Source organism: Serinus canaria, chromosome 17 (assembly GCF_022539315.1).
Source record: "Serinus canaria isolate serCan28SL12 chromosome 17, serCan2020, whole genome shotgun sequence".
In the NCBI taxonomy this organism is placed as follows: Eukaryota; Metazoa; Chordata; class Aves; order Passeriformes; family Fringillidae; genus Serinus; species Serinus canaria.
The window spans coordinates 5,193,152-5,207,102 of NC_066330.1; the positions used below are offsets into that span (position 1 = coordinate 5,193,152).

General features: G+C 52.3%; 1 long non-coding RNA gene across 7 annotated transcripts in view; it reads right to left on the bottom strand.

The window, feature by feature from the left end:
* LOC127060215 (uncharacterized) overlaps positions 1-13,951 on the bottom strand; it is a 99,252-nt gene that overhangs the window by 53,300 nt on the left and 32,001 nt on the right. For 3 of the 7 annotated variants that reach the window (XR_007778964.1, XR_007778963.1, XR_007778958.1), the window contains exons 1-2: positions 5,565-5,706; positions 4,361-4,448 (exon numbers count right to left, since the gene is read on the bottom strand). This is a non-coding gene — a long non-coding RNA (uncharacterized LOC127060215). Of the gene's footprint in view, positions 1-4,360; positions 4,449-5,564; positions 5,707-13,951 lie in introns of those variants that run through there. The other 4 variants (XR_007778965.1, XR_007778960.1, XR_007778961.1 and 1 more) reach the window with 3 other exon arrangements.

The following is a 13,951-nucleotide window of genomic DNA, read 5'->3' on the forward strand; positions in this document are numbered from 1 at the left end:
AGCTGTGACCACTTGAGATGGTCTCACAATTTTAGCCCTTCTGAGGAAACAGGCATTCCCACAATTCAGAAACCCCAAACCCTGTCTCAGCCCAAACTCCTAAAGAACACCCCTTGAACACTCCTGTCCCAAATTCATCAGGCCTCTTTGCCAGCTCTGGCCTCTTGAAATTCTGCACACTAATAAAATCCTAACTAATTTACATCCAAGATGGGGAGTGAGTGGCAGCTGTTGCTATAGAAACCCTCTCCTGAGCCCTGGCTCCTGGTTGCTGCTCCAAGCTGAGAGACTGGAAGCCAGCTTGGAGTCCAGTCCTGATGCCACTGGTGCCTCCTATGGTGTCCAGCCAGTCCCACATGGGCTGAATCCACTGCTGCTGCCCCAGGTCCCACTGCAGCAGGGAGGACATGGTGGCCACCACAACCACCAGCCAGCCCCTGGTGTCCTGTCATCCCCTGGGCTCTGCATTTTCCACCCTCCATCACTGAAGGATCTTCTTTGCCTTTCACCACCAGCTCTTGGAGCCAATGGCTGCATGACAAACCCCTCTCTCACTTGGAGAATGGAAGATAAAGATGAAAACAAAGCAGAATCGCTCCCTGAGCTGCCAGACTTTGGGAAAATACTGGAAAACCCAAGTTGAGGATCCCACCAACAAGGGATCAAGGAAAACTTGTAATGTGTTTAACACTTAATGAAGATCTGTTTTTTCTTAAGTTGGACTGATAATTATTCAGTGCATGACCTCTGGAGGGGTTAATGCTTTGGGTAGATAACAGCACCATACACAAAACTATCCTCAGCTCTGAGCAGGCTGTGCCTCAGGTCTTTGCTTTACAGAAGGAGCTCAGCTTACAGCATGAAACCTGCACTGATCACCAGGGCTGCACCAACAGCTTTGCTGGGAATGGAGACACCACATCTCCATGGTGAAGCATGCAGGAGTGAGCTTCTTCAGCAGAAAAACAGAGGACATCACCTCTCTGAGGAAGGGAAGGAAGGAGTTCCCCTTTCAGAACAGCAACAGAGGATCCAGAGTGACTGTTCCACCTCCCTCACACCAGAGCCAGGCAGTGACACCACCATGGGTGCTGCACACTGAGCTCTGCTCACGGCCCCTGGATGCAGACTGGGGGACAGTCAGTGTGTGCTCCATGGGGCTGGATCCTGCTCTCAGTCACCCCCTGCACAGCTGCAGAGAATCCTGCACTGATACACCAGGGAGGGTGGAGGAGTGGTGAGTACACACATCATGGACATGTGCTGTGGGGTGAATGAGCTTCCTCCCCATGGATGAGTTCCTCGGGTCTTCCTGGGGGCAGGATCCAGCTCACAGCACTGATGCTCCTGGGCCAACTACTTTTTTCCCTTGGTTGAAATGTCAAGGATGTATGAAGGTTGCTCAAAGGAGACATCTCCCTTGTCCCCTCCATATGTGCTGTGACACATGGACACCGTGACCAGGATTGGGGTGGTGGTAGAAGCTCCTGGCCCAGCACCCTGTCCCCAGGGACAGATGTCCCTGGCATACCTCAGGAGTTATTTATTCCTGCCTCCAGCCCTCAGCTGCCTGCTCTGTCACACAGGGAAAAACTGACTCAGACCTTCCCAAGATAAGGCGACCACATCTGCAGCCCAGCTCCCCAGGAATGCAATCAAAATAGCGACCGGCAGCCCCGGCGGGGGAACGAGGGGGGGCAGCATTTTTTGCTGTCGACTCCGACCCCCTGATGGACTGTTGCCATGGAAAGCCGGCAGCCAGCAGCCCCAGCTGGGGTCTGCTGAAGGATTTTTCCTGCTTGGCCTGAGGCTAGGGCAAGGGGAAGAGGGGAAGAGCTTGCATCTGGCTGCGACAGCCCTGCCCTGCTAGCAGGTGTGGAGCTCACTTCCCTCTTGGCTGGAGCATCCCGAGATGGTTTGTGATCCAGCATGGCTCAGATGCTGCTGGGCAGTGTTTGAATCCTGGTGCAGAAGCATGGATAATAAACCAAATAAATTCAGCTCAGCATTAATGACAGAGGGACCAGGGAATGGAAGAGAGATGGTAACCTCAGACAGGGCTGCCATCCTCTGAGTTGGTGAGGTCACTGGGGCACTCATCCAGCTCCTCTCCCCTTCAGCCCATTTCCAATCCCTCATTTTTGCATGAAGAATTAGGACAGTAATATCTCTCCTGCAGAGAAAAACAATACAGGAGCTGAAGCCGACCCCTTGCAGGCTGCCTGAGCAGGCTGACGCTTGGGGAAGATTTGTACAACTTTCTTACTGTGAAAAAAACCCCATGGCTGGAGGTTGCATGGAGCTGGGCACTGCGTGGTGGTTGCTTGCCCCGGTGCACTGAGATGAGGTGGAAAAGGCCACAGCCTGAAGCTGCTTATTTACACCAGAGCCTGGATCAGGCACTGCAAAATCTGCTGCCAGCAGCAAGCACCCAGAGGAGCTGCCACCCCTCCCGTTGCCTCGCCGGGAGCTGGCAGGAGGGGACAGACAGCTGCTTCTCCATAATCATCTCTCCACTACTGACAACATGCTGGAGCTCATTTTCAGAAGACACCTTGGGAAGAAGAATGCATTTACAACAGCAGAAGCACCAGGAAGAGCATCTCCTTCCAGAAAGCCAAAGATGCAGCAAAATAAAATGTCGCTTCTTGTTAACCCTCGCCTATACCTGAGCAAGCAGGACAAAAGTTGCTGGTCAAATCCTACCCACATTCACAGTCCTGGAGCTGAGTGGATTGGCTCAGCGGCTCCTTGGATACCTTAGTAACTGAAAATCCTCCCTGAAGGAGGGACCATGCCCCGGTTTAAAGCCAAGATTTGCTTTCCCAGATACCTACTGAGATCATGGTCCCAGTAATCACCATTCCTGGCACCTCTCAGCTGTCCAGCACATGTGTGGCATGCACGGCATCCAGGATGGAGGATGAGGTGCAAAAACCAACAGCTAGCAATCCTAGCCCAGCTCTAGTTTTAAAAAGCTTCCCTGGCCCGGGAGGAGAAAGGAGAGCTGGAGAAGGTGAGTGGAAAGGGAGGTGGAACGCCACCTGCGTATTGATCTGACAATATGAAATGGGTTTTTCTTCTGGTTCCTGAGCTGGAGACAGGAACCTATTGAATGCAAACCTCAGCTCTCCCGCTGCCCTGGTTTCAGCCACTCCAGGCTGCTGTTTAATTAGATGAGCATTAGCAGAAAGGCAGCTGGGCAGCTGGGAGGGGCCGGCTTTCCACACCCCACGGTCACCCACCCGATGTGAGCGTGCTGCTGTCAAAGGCACCACTCAGTTCTACCTGCCCAGGCGTTCTCCCAGCTCCCCCAGCAGCCAGGCTGAGCCAGCCAGGAGCCTGCCCCAAACACACCAGAGAGCAGACCTGGCTGATCCTCAAGCCATTGGGACCCCAGCAGCCCCCAAACAATGCAGTCATTAGCCCTTTCCCCTTAAATTTCCAGCAGTCCACACAAAGCCCAGCAATGGGACAGGGTTTCCTCTTGCATCAGCCTCAGGTTCAGCACAGTAATGACCTGGGAGCCAAGGAGGCTGGAGTGTGGAGCAGGCTGTATCCTATCTGGGAGAAATTACAACAAAGTTGTGAAGGATTTGCAGCTATTTTCACACTCCTTTTCCCAGATTAACACATGGATCCACTTTCTGTTCAGCAGTCTGAGAGCGTATTGTTTTGTCTCTGTCGCAACCTCGCACTCCCACATCCCAGAGCTTTCCAGCGCCCCACTGATGGCTATGGGATATCAACAGGAATGGAGGAGCTCACTTTAATTAGCGTGCACTTCTTAATTGGGCTGCAAGCTCCTCAGCAAGTCAGATTGTATTTTATCTTCATTTTACAGACCTGGGAGCAAGGAGACAGCAGGAAGACCAAGGAATATGACCAAGGGTAGTCAGCAGGATGGGCAGCAGAGCAATGGAGAGATGCTGAGCTCCCCCACTCCCATTATCTGCACTGAACCCAGCACTGACAGTACCTGGTGACAGCTCACCAAAGCCCTCTGTTTGCAAGGAATAACAGGAAGATCCCATACCCACCTGCATTAATCAGCCTCTCTCCCTTGCTATCAGTGGAGCAATGCAGATTCAAGAAAACTGGGTTAGATCCACATTTATATTAGGATTCAGCACTCACAGGTTAAGAGAAGTTCCCCCAGCTATCTGACTGATGCCAAATCCCACCAGGCAAAACACCCTGATCAGATGGGGCTTTATGTCAAGGTTTTACCAGGGACATGGGACAAGCTCTTATTGCCTGTTGTAAAATAAACTGTGCCACAATGCCAGGATGCAGCTGTTTCAGCTGCTTTCAGCAGAAGACATTATCTGTGGTGCAGATAAACCCAGTTCTGCCTTACCTGCACCTTCTCCACAGCAGTGTCAGCACTCAGCTCACTGCTATCAGCACATCTGCAACACATCCATGCTGGAGCAGCCTCATGCCTGCTGGTTTGGAGAGAGAAAGCCAAAGTTATGCATTGTCCTTCTCCAGTGGAGCTCTGGTCTGGCTGGTCAGAACTGGCTGTGGTGGGAGCAGGAGCTCTCAGCTTTGGTTTCTCATCCTGCTTTTCTGTTCCCATCTCTTTCCATGCATACTCGTTCCCAGAGCAGCATGGAAACACAAGGAGAATTAAATGGCTCTGAGCTCCTAGGTCAAAAGTGGCACAACATGGAGCAACAACCCCATGGTTAATGCATGTCCCCCTTGCTCTCTTACTGCTCCTCATCACCTTTGAGACAATGATTTCATGCTGCATCTGCCCAGTGAGAGATGTTAGACAGAGATGTACAAGCCACCACAGGAAGATGCTGTGTCCCAGCTCTAGCCCAGCAAGCTCCAACCAGACATGTGTTGTTCACCCCTAGGTCTGAAACCCCTTCATCTAGCCCAGGAAATACATTGACCAAAACCTATGGAAAACAAGGGGAAATTGGGAGTAAGGAGCCTAAAGGTCAGTGGAGACTGGCAATGCTGAACCTATCAGGTCTGGGATGTGCTAGAATGTCTGGTGTTGGCTCTAGGATTGATATCTTTCCATGCTGATGGGAATGCAAGCTCAGAAGGTATTCCCTTAGGACAAACCTAAAGGATAAATTTTCCCTGCTGTATCACAAGACTCAAGGTAACAGCCCCCACGCATGACATGCTTCCACTGCTGAACCCCACCAGGGCACATATGAGCCTAAGGAACCTCTCACAAGAAAAGCAGTGAGCACATCCCACTGAGCAGAGATGGAGCTCCAGCAAGAGCTGCAGGAAGCTCTGCCAACACCTCCATGCAACCAGGCAACAGTCCACAAGCAGAGAGAAGGAGAGCTACAGGCACCGATGTCCCCCTCCGGCTCCCAGCATGACTCACACCGGTTGCCATGAAGAAGTCAACATTTGCATGCAGCCACCCCACGGTGGAATGAGAAGCTCCTTCAGCTATTTGCTGGCTCTCTGGGGGAGGGCAGCAAGCAGTGGGACCTCAGGGGCCAGTGTGGTACCAGATGGCAAACTCTGGCATTTCCACAGGCATCTCCAGGCTGCTACCAACGCGGTCCTTATGTGCAGCATACCCCAGACGATGCTCCGTGCAAATGAGAGGTTCAAAACAGAGAAGCGAATTGGGCACCCGGTTCCTATCAGATTTAGTTCTCCTTCAGCTTCTCTAAACTCGCAGCCTCGGAGCTCCCCACCCTCACTAAGCTCTGCATAGAATTAGCTCGACACAGAGCGGTCGATTCCGGCTTGCGAGCAGTTCACACCCACTCGACACACCCTGCTCGGCACAGAGCGAGTGTGAGCGCACAGAGCCGGCCCAGCCCTGAGCTCTGGCAGCCCCAAAACCCAACACATCCGCAGGCACTTTCTCCCAGCATGGATGCACCCACGGATGTGCTCTCCAGAGCGGGGTGGCTGCTCCTGCAGGCGTGTGAAAAGGCCCAGCTTGGGAGAGAGGGGGTAATTATATGCCAGAGGAGCAGCTGATTCAAACCCTTCCTGACCCCAGGCTGAAGAGTTCTCCTGATCGATCAAGAAGATGCTCTTTCATTTTCCTCAAGCGTTTCGCTGATGGATGGAAAAATCAATGCCCCATAGAGGAGTCTGGAGGGGGGTGGAGCAAGGGGAAGAAAGGGAGAGAAAGGGAATGAGGAATGGAAAGGAAGAGAGGGGAGAGAGGAGAGTGCTGTGGGGAAGCAGGGGCTGCTGGGAGGGGTGGTGGGAAGGGAGATGGGCTGGCAGCACCTATGGCTATCACCTGCACCTGAGGTTTGGGATCTCCTCCCTGCATGGAGAACCATGGGCAATGCAAAGCTTCTCCCAGCTGCACATTATAGAGCCAGGGCACTGCCAAGAGCCTCCATCAGACTGGTGCCTTTCCATGCCAAGCACTGCTCCTGCAGCACTTATGAAGGGCCCAAAACTGCCATGGGGTCCCCCCTGCAGCAACATTGCTGGTTTCCATGGAAACACCTTCCAGTTACCCATATGGAGACAGCCCTGGTACCCACAGTCAGGAGACCCTCAAAGTCCACAAGCCTTTTTCCTAAAATTCCCCATTACTTTGTTTTTCCTTAAAATTTCCTGCTGAGATCCTCTAGCTCTGACTCACTATGTGGGTGCAGTTCAAGAACCATCTTTGGGTCCCATCCTGCCCATACAGCTCTGCAGGGTGCCCCGGGCTGGGACAGGATCCCTAGTGTCTCTGTGCCACCAGATCCTGCAATTCCAGAATATTGCTGGGCAGAAATGCTGCCAAAAAAGACTTTATTCCTTGGGGGCAAATCTTTGCTAAAGACCAAGCTAAAATCTATTCAGCTCCTCAGTTTAAGAGTGCTCTGGTTTTCAGAGAGGGGGTCAAGCCCCTTCATTTGTACTTGCCAACACCAGCTACTGGAAAGGACACCCATAAATCTCCCCTTGGATCAGGGGAAAGCCAGGCCCATACCACTGGACACAGATGAGGTAGCAGCTTGCCTTAAACAGTTGGGGTTTTCCAGTGTTTTCTTCCCTATATCCTATTAATAATTAACACAACTGCAATGAGACCAGCTTTTAAGAGGCTTCACTGCAATGGGCTGTGTTACAGTCCCTCTTTCAGGAGCAAAGGTTTGTCTGTTACCACTGGAAACAAGGAAGGCTCCAGTCTCAGCCAGGGATGTCGTCCTCATGGGAACCTGACTCTGTGTCCCCAGTGGGCTGAGCTGATCCATCATGCTGCCAGAGCTGAGGTGAAGGAGTCCTGCTAAGGCAGCCCATCCTCTGCTCCTTCCCAAAATTCCACCCTGTGTCAGAGACACCTCACTGGGCCATTTTGAGCTCTCCACATTCTTTTCAAGGCTGACCTGGTGTGTGCTCAGGAGGACAAGCTAATACTCTCCCTCAAGATGGGATTTGGAGGTCAAAGGACAGAGTCTGGGGGTCGTGGGTGGTCTCTGCCTGCTGATGAAGAACCCCATCCCCTGGCTCCTCCAAAACAGCGAGTGAGCAAAGCCAGAGCAGCACATTTTAGGCAGCTCTGGGGTTTTATTGCAGGATCTCCCTTTCTGAAGAGCTCCTCTTGGATCACCCAGCTCCCAGCTGCCCAGATGACCATGCAGTGACATGCTGGGAACAAAACTCTGGGCTATCTAGGAAGAAAGGACAAGGTTTCAAGCTGTCCCCAAAACCTAGGATTTGGTTCCAGTGATCCACATGCCTCCAACATCCTGCTTGGGAGAGAAACAAACAGAAAAGAAGGGATGTGATAAAAGCAACCCCCTCGGCCCAGCCAGCCCTGTCTCCCAGCACTGGCCCACCCCCAGCCCAGGCTGGGGCCCCACTGGCCCCACGCAGAGCGGCCACACCAGCCCAGCTGGTTGGGGGAGGCAGAGCAGGGCCTGCAGCAGCCCTGGCAATAAACAGCTTCCACATGCTCGTGCCGTGCTGAGCCCTCAGCCCCGACATACCAGCACACTTTTTCATTCCTGTGCAAGGGGCTGAGGCAGCACCATGGGCTGCAGCCCCTCCTGGGACAGGGTCCTGTGAGCCCCCGTGGTCCCTGGGGTGTGGGTAGCCAGAGGTGCCCATGCCACAGCCGTGCCACAGTACCAGTGGTGCTGCAGAACCCCCAGGCCAGCAAACACCCAGTGTAAGTGTGGGCTCCAGGGCTGGCAAACCTCCTCGAATCTCACTTTAATTCGACCCCCAGTTTTTCTCATCTCTCACTGTCTGCATCCCTCCAGGCCATCATGCCATGCTTCTCCTTCACTGAGGACCAGTTCAAACCCATACCAGCCTCTCCCCCCACAGCAACAGAGTCCTGACCCTCCCTTGTTCTCTGTCCTCCCAAATTAGGGGTTGGGAAAGTGTTTCACCCCCAGCCCTGAGGCAGAGGGGGATCAGTGCCCTGCAGAGCCTGCAGCTGTGAGGATGTCTGGGACACAGCACCCAACAAGATCCCAGTGCTGTTCCATCCTGGTTGGGACTGTCCCATCCCACAGCCTCTGGGGATGATAAACCCCCTTTAGAGGCAGAGAGCAGGCAGGGCTCCAGCTCGCTGGCACCCCGGTGGGTTTATGAGGAGATTTTTTAGCAGCACCAGGAACAGTCCCCGGATTAGAGCTCCAGCTTCAAAAGGAGCTGCCGAGCGCGAGAGCCGAGGGCTGGAGTCGCTGCGGCTGAAAAGGGAATGCTGCACATTATAAATAGCTGCTCACTGGCAGCACATCTGTTTCAGACAGCGGCTCGGGAAGGCTGTGCGTGTTCTGGTTTGGCTATTTTGGGGGAAAGAGATTTGAAACTCACTCATTATTATTGTTCACCCAAGAGATGCCTGTTTCTCCTTTGCCTTTTCAAAGTGGAAAGCAAAACGAGGTGAGTTTCAAAGCACACAGTGGCATAAGGTTCTCTGGGAACTGCAGCTCTCGCTGGGAGATGGTACAAGCACCCCAGTGACACTCAATGGGTAGTGCCACAAAATAAGGCTGGCCATGGGATAAGGAGAGCACAGCACTTGTCACTGCTCAGCCATAAGCCACCTTTCAGCCTTGGGAGCTGTAGGGTAGGAGGGAGACAGGCAGCTGCGGGCAGCAATGGGGCCAAGGGCAGGTGCCAAGGTGAGGCTGTGAGTGACACTCCCCATAATAGTGTGGGCTCACCTGCACCCACCAGATGGGACTGCCTTGTGGCCCTGTTGATGCCACCATGTACCCCCACAGCTCTGGTCCATCTCTGCACCAGAAGAGATGCCGGACCTGCTCTAGGATCAACAGCAGTGCAGAGGAGCAAGGACCCGTGTCAGACTGAAGGCCACAGCCCCAAGAATGGTCTGGAGCAGGGCAGGGGACAAAGGGATGTCCCAAGCCTGGCTGCCCCATCCCTCAGAAGGCTGACACCCCACAAGAGCCCACACCAAAGAGATGTGGGGTGCTGCTGAAGCCAGCACGCCTGGGGGCAAGCAGAGGAGGACGAGAAGCATCCAAAGTCCGGTGGCGTTGGAGCAGCCCCGCGGTGCCCAGCCCGGCCCAGGCGCTCCTGTAGAGCCCAGCAACGGCTCATTAATCACTCGGCACCACGGCGGGATGGAGGCCCTCGCCTACCGCCGCCAATCCCCGCGCCGTTACCACAGAAACAACCCTCACCCTGCACAGGCTTCAAAGGGTTTTGTGCGTGTGCCTGTGTGTGCTGCTCCGTCTCCCCCCTCCCCTTGTTGTTTTTTGTGTGCGTGTACACAAGAAAGAGTTGGGTTTTTTCCTCTTTCTCGGGAAGCATTTGGCACCAGGGCTCAGATCATGTGAAAAGCAAGGGCAGGATAGACAGACAGACAGATGAAGCAGGAGAACCAGCCACGATAGCCCAAAGGCTGGGGGGGTCTTCTGAAAGGAGAAGGAGAAAGGTTGGGGGGCATGGAGGCAGCTGTGGTGCTAACGAGTCAAAAATAAATATTTATATGGGTAGAGTTTTAAAACCCTATTTTGCATTGTTATAATAAATTATTCATCTGCCTGTTTCTCTCTGCCCGCCTCTCATGGTAGGGAGCTGTGAAAGGGGATGATGCTGCAGGGTGAGTGAAGGGGGTCATAGCTGACCAGGACCCTGGACCCCTCCAGCACCTCAGGGAGAGGAGGCAGGGAAGTTTGGGGAGGGAAACAGGGACAGCACAGATGTGGCTGGACCCCAACACAATCATGGCAGTGCCAGATGGGGAAGGGTGATGAGAGGTGGGTGTCAGGAGCAAGCAGTTGAAGGTGCCCAGGGGACCGCAAAACCTTCCAGCCAGTAGTGTCAGGAACAATGTGGCTGCTCATGTGCTTGCTTTGGATGGAGCCCTCTGTGAGTTTTGGGCTCCCTAATTTTTGCTTTGGCAACGACAGCAGTTTGGCTGATGCCCTGCAGTGTCCTGCTGAGGAGGTGGAGATTGGGAGCTTTGCAAGGAGTCCTGCTTCCCTGATTCCCCCAAATCCCCAGCTTCCTGCATGTCCTGGTGTCCCACTGAGGGCGGGCACACACCTCCTGGCAGTGGTACAGCTCCCATCCCTCGTGCCCACACTTTCACAGTCGGCCCAAGAGCTGAGCCAAAGGGAGCCCCACACCACCAGCTGAGACAGAGCTTCCAGGAGCCATCAGTGCCCTCCCATCTCCACCTGTGCACTGACAGTGCCAAACACATCCCTCTGCAAAGCTGGCAGCAGCTTCCCATGGAGGGCCTTGACCAGCACTTCTGAGCCTGCCCCCTTGACCCTTCTGGATGTACCAAATTGTTTGTTTTGTTCACTTTTGCATGTCCTAGTGCTCTGATGGCAGCTGTCATTGCCTCCACCAGTGTATGGGGTTGAAAGAACCACCAAGCACCAAGGAAAGGTTTGGGGCGGAGAGCCTTGCCCTGACTATTTCCAGGCTTGCTGCAATTGCATTTGCCAAAACTGCTGCAACAGAGACAAAAAGCAAGAACAGAGAAAGGCATGAGCCTGGTTGAGCAAGCCACAAAAAGCCCCTTGCGTAGCTGGAGGCTTCCAGCACATGGAAGGGAAGGGAAGGTAAGAGGGCTGAAGAGGATGAAAAATGATCTTCTGGATCACCCCACTATCCCTTGACCCCAGCCTCTCCTGACACCTACTCATCTCACCTGCCCTTCCCAGCAGCTTCCTCTGGTGCTACACGCCCAGGATATCTGAACATGAAACCTAAATCTCTCTTGTACTATAGTTTAAGCCCATAATTTCTTGTCCTACCCACCATAGGACATGGAGAATCGTTTATTCCTGTCCTGTTTGCAGCAGCCACTGACATATTTTTGAAGGCTGTTATCACATTTCACCTTCAGTCTTAGACCTTTTCATGAAAGATGGAACAGAAACACGAGTTTGTGATGGGGAGGAAGGACAGAATAACAAAGAGTTTTTTCTGGATCACACGTAGAAACCAGGAAAGGCAGGGAACCAAAGAATGAGCAAGGAGAAGCCTGCAACACCCTGAAGGATCTTCAGTGCCACCAGCCAAGCCCAGAATACAAAGGGAGATGCTGGAGACAGCAAGGAGGAAAAGTGAGGACACACCTGGACAAAATGGGCCTGGGATTCCCATGCAGGGTGATGTGGCAGTGCCCAAAAACAATGGTTTAGGACTTGGCTGCAAGCAGGAAAGGAGCCAGCTTGACTTACATCTGATGGTACCAGTATGAATGGCAGGTAATGTGCCAGCTTGGCCCTAAGATGCAAGGAGGACAAGAGACATGGACAACAGACACACAACAGTGTGTTCCAATATGCTTATCGTGCCTTTGCATGGCTGCACGTGTCAAAAGTACTTACGAGAAGGAGATAATCTAATTTGATAAGGGAGAGGGTAGAGGAATGACACTGTGGGCACAGATATCAGGAGCAGAAAACAAAGAAGAGACTTCGGCAGGCAGCTGCTACAGACCCCCAGGACTGGAGGAGAGAAAGAAAGAACAAAAAGATTCCTGAACCAAGTATCAAAGAGCTCACAAACACAGGATATTTGTACTCAGGGGGCACTTTAACCACCCAGACATCTGTTGGGCGACACACACATCAAAACATAGTCAGAATGGTTCCTTCGTTATTTAGAGGACAATTTACAGATGAAGGAAGTAGAAAGGCTCCACGAATCTACTCACCAATAAAAAGGCACTGTTCAAAAAGCAACAGTAACAGGGGAAGTTTGGAGCCTGTGATCACAAGCACAAACCAACCAGAGTGAGGACATGGCAGCACAAGATACTTCACAGCAACCACGCTGGAAGAGGAACTGAGGGACAGGCAGGAGCAGGGGCAGGAGCTGCACTTGTGCCCTACAAGAGCATGACTGTTGATAAGGGACAGGATAAACTTCCCAAATGTGATGGAAAGAAAAGAAGCAGAAAGAGAAGCCCTTTGTGTCAGAGACAGCCCTGAATGCGGGCTGTGGACCCAGTGAGCAGGGGAGGCTGTGATCCCACCTGGGCTGGCAGCTATGGCATGTCTCAACATTCCCAAAGCAGGCTTTTCCCAGATTCTTGGGGAGGTAAAGGCAGGAGCAGGCAGGCAGCTTGTGGAGCTCATCTCTAAACAGCAAGAATTGCCACGCCTGTTGCATGAAGAAAACCCACTCCTGCACACCACCACAGGAGCTGAGCACCTCCAAACACCAGGATGCCTCTTAAACATTGCTCCTTGGTCCCTCTAACTCTGTGCCAAAAGCAAAGGCAAGATCTGAGTTCCACGAGCCACAGCTCCAGCACAAGGTCAGTGTGCTGCCATGGCTCCCCCACAGAGGGACTTTTCCATGCTACTTCAGGGAAAGGAGTTTCACAACATTGAGCACAAGAGACACAGAACACTTTTACACAAATTGGAGATGCAAAAGTCCACAGATCTGACAAGTCCTAAGGCAGCAGAGGGGGTTTCCCAGCACGCAAGGCCCTTTGGCTTCTAGAAACAAAAGTAACTTTGTCCATGAACTCCTGGAAGAGGTTGAAAAAGATCTGGCTTCAACCTAATTATCCATGCTCCATGGAGAGAGCCAGGCTTGTGGAGGGCACAGGCAGCAGGAGACTGCTCACAGCTCCCCCTGCCCTGGGGTACATGGCCCCCAGCTCTGGGCAGCCTTTCCTGTCCACCCCCAACCAGACATGGCAGCTTGGTAAGGCTTTGGCACCCCATAATGGGCTTCAAAACTAACCAGGTTTTAAAGGTGCTTTGAGTTTAAAGATTAAAACAGTGAACGACTTGAAGTGCCTAAAATACACCTGAAAATCTGTCTCTTTGACCCAATTTAAAGTTTCACCGCAGGAGGTGGGAAGCTGCATGAGCCTCCATTTCCCCTCCGGAGTCATCTGGGAAATGAAGGGATGTGTCATCCCCTGCTTCCCACACCAAGAGCAAGGACCTCCTCAGCCTTCACAGTTACCTCCAAGCAGATGCAAAACTGGAGATCTGCAACTTCAAATGCCCTAATTAAAAAAAAAAAAAACTATTATCACTTGGGACAGGAAAAGTTCCCCACTTCTTTCCACGTTTCCAAAGTTGCTTCCCACATTTTGGCCTTAGCTGGAGAGCAGTTTCCCATCTCACTTATAAAATGTATCTCCTGGTATACAAGTGTCCGGGGTTCACAGGTGCTGGTTTTGAAGTGCTTTGGAAAAATACAGCTATTAAAATAGGAAGGAAAACAAAGTAGCAGCAGCCATATACTACCACCCTTGTAGGGAACTACCCTGGACATCTTGTTTCCTATTTATTAAAATAAAAAAAATAAGCAACCCAACATTTTTTTCCAGGCCTGAAACACTGATTCGGTTATGACATATGTCTATTTATCAGGAGAAAAGCTGAATATTTCCACTATCACAAGATTATTGCCAGTGCTTAGATTTTTTTTTCCCTAACCTCCAGCTAAAATCCTTTGAAAATGGAATGGCATACAAAATATGCTGCCTGACTCTCAGAGTTGGAGCCCACCCCCCCTTTCTCCCAATAAA